Below are 2,500 nucleotides of genomic sequence, written 5' to 3'. Positions count from 1 at the left end.
ACCAACCCTTCCGACACGAGCATTCGCGCATGTTCTTTGGCCACACAACGGCGCCAGCACGAGCAAAATCATCAGCGGTGCGGTGGCCTTGCACGGCCTTTTGTCTTTGGAACCAACCATCAGTGCCACGGGAAGTGCCGGAGTCCCGGCATCCGCGGTGCCAAGTCATTGCGCCCTTGGTCTCTGCAGCGGGGCATGCCGGGCACTCCCAACCATTGCAAGCAAGCAAGAAAGAAAGTAAGTAAGTAAGTAAGTATTACATATAGGGGCGGGACATGCGGGGAGTTCTGCGAAACGTGCACTACGGGGCACACGCGTACCTACCGGGGCATACCGACCCCTATTGGGGCACACGTGTGCATATCGGGGCATACCGGGCCTATCAGGGCACACGCGTACATACCGGGGCATACCGAGCCCTACTGGGGCACACGTGCGCATATCGGGGCGTACCAAGCCTATCGGGGCATTCGCATGTATCCCAAGGCATACCGAGTCTATCCGGGCATACGCGTTCATACCGGGGCGTAACGGGCCTATCGGGGCATACTTGGGCATATCCGGGCAAAAAATGCCCAAAACTTGCGCAACCTTGGCAACCGTGGTCCATTCCTCACTATATGCCATGGCCTTGTGCCCATGGTCTTCACAAGACAGCATCCAAGGCGCCTGAAAGGCCAAGGGAGCCCAACCCAGCAATGCCCAGCCAAGGCCAGGCATTCCAGTGCCTGCCCGGGCAAAAACGCCCAAAGCATGCCCCATTCCTTAGCCTATCCAGGCAAAAACGCCCAAAACCAGCCCATTCCAGTGCCTATCCGGGCAAAAACGCCCAAAGCATGCCCATTCCTTAGCCTGTCCAGGCAAAAACGCCCAAAACCAGCACATTCCAGTGCCTATCCGGGCAAAAACGCCCTAAACCTGCGCATTCCAGCGCCCCGCAGCATGCCACCCTCCTATAGGGTTTGCGCAACCAACCCGCCTAACCACCAGTGGCAACCAAAGGTGCTGTTAGCGACGACTTCTGAAGACGCAACGAGACGCGACGGGTTTGCGCCCAGACGCGACGAGACGATGCGGGATCTGCGCCCAACCATGCCTACACCCGCCGACTTGTTGCGGGAGCTGCTTGCCCAAGCATGCCTAGCGTGCAAGGCCTGCGTGCCCAAGGTCTGTGTGCAAGGCTAGTGCCCAAGGCTAGTGCGCAAGGCTAGTGCCCAAGGCTAGTGAGCAAGGCCTGGGTGCAAGGCTAGTGTGCAAGGCTTGTATGCAAGGCTAGTGTGCAAGGCTGCTGTGCAAGGCTTGTGGGCAAGGCTGGTGCGCAAGGCTAGTGCCCAAGGGTTGTGTGCAAGGCTAGTGCCCAAGGCTAGTGCGCAAGGCTCGTGCCCAAGGCTAGTTCGCAAGGCTTGTGTGCAAGGCTAGTGCGATGGGCCAGTGCCCAAGGCTTGTGAGCAAGGCTTGTATGCATGGCTTGTGCGCAAGGCTTGTGTCCAAGGCTTTTGTGCAAGGCTCGTGCGCAAGGCTAGTGTGCAAGGCTTGTGCGCATTGGCAGGTAGCCCACCACCATGCACGATCCAAATGCCACTCACGCGACAACACGGTGCCAAGCCGGGCATGGTGTGCACTCAAAACCAATCAACGGACAGAGGTCATGCGTCATGGGGGGGATCTAGCAAGGCCATGGGGAAGGTCATGGAGGACCTTGGAAGCAAGCGCAAGACGAGAGCGAATCGAACAAGGGGCCAGGACGGGGCCTTGTGCCCATGGTCTTCGCAAGACTGCGTCCAAGGCGCCCGAAAGCCCAAGGGAACCCAAACCCGGCCGACACTTGCAATCGCACATGCTCTCTGCAACACACCATCAATGCCGCCCAACGGGGCCAGCACGAGCAGTCATCCGCGGTCCCCTGGCCCTGCGCACGTTTGTCTTTGAAACCGAGCATCAATGCCACAGAAAGTGCCGGGGCGCCAGCTGGAGCCATCATCCGCGTTGCCATGGCTCGCTTGGCCTTGGCTTGCCAGGCCCCGACACGAGCAATCGCGCATTTTCTTTGCAACCGACCATCAATGCCGCCCAACGGGGCCAGCACGAGCAGTCATCCGCGGTCCCCTGGCCCTGCGCACGTTTGTCTTTGAAACCGAGCATCAATGCCACAGAAAGTGCCGGGGCGCCAGCTGGAGCCATCATCCGCGTTTCCATGGCTCGCTTGGCCTTGGCTTGCCAGTCCCCGACACGAGCAATCGCGCATTTTCTTTGCAACCGACCATCAATGCCGCCCAACGAGGCCAGCACGAGCAGTCATCCGCGGTCCCCTGGCCCTGCGCACGTTTGTCTTTGAAACCGAGCATCAATGCCACAGAAAGTGCCGGGGCGCCAGCTGGAGCCATCATCCGACGTGCCATGGCTTTGGTCCCATGGTCTTCGCAACCGAGCATTCGTGACACCCGACGGGGCCAGGACACCAACCCTTCCGACAGGAGCATTCGCGCATGTTCTTTGGCCA

This window comes from Tasmannia lanceolata, unplaced genomic scaffold, assembly GCF_043159265.1.
Source record: "Tasmannia lanceolata isolate RefF3 unplaced genomic scaffold, GAP_Taslan_0.1 ptg000101l, whole genome shotgun sequence".
Lineage (NCBI taxonomy): Eukaryota > Viridiplantae > Streptophyta > Magnoliopsida > Canellales > Winteraceae > Tasmannia > Tasmannia lanceolata.
The sequence above is the reverse complement of the archived record's forward strand: the minus strand, read 5'-3'. Positions refer to the sequence as shown.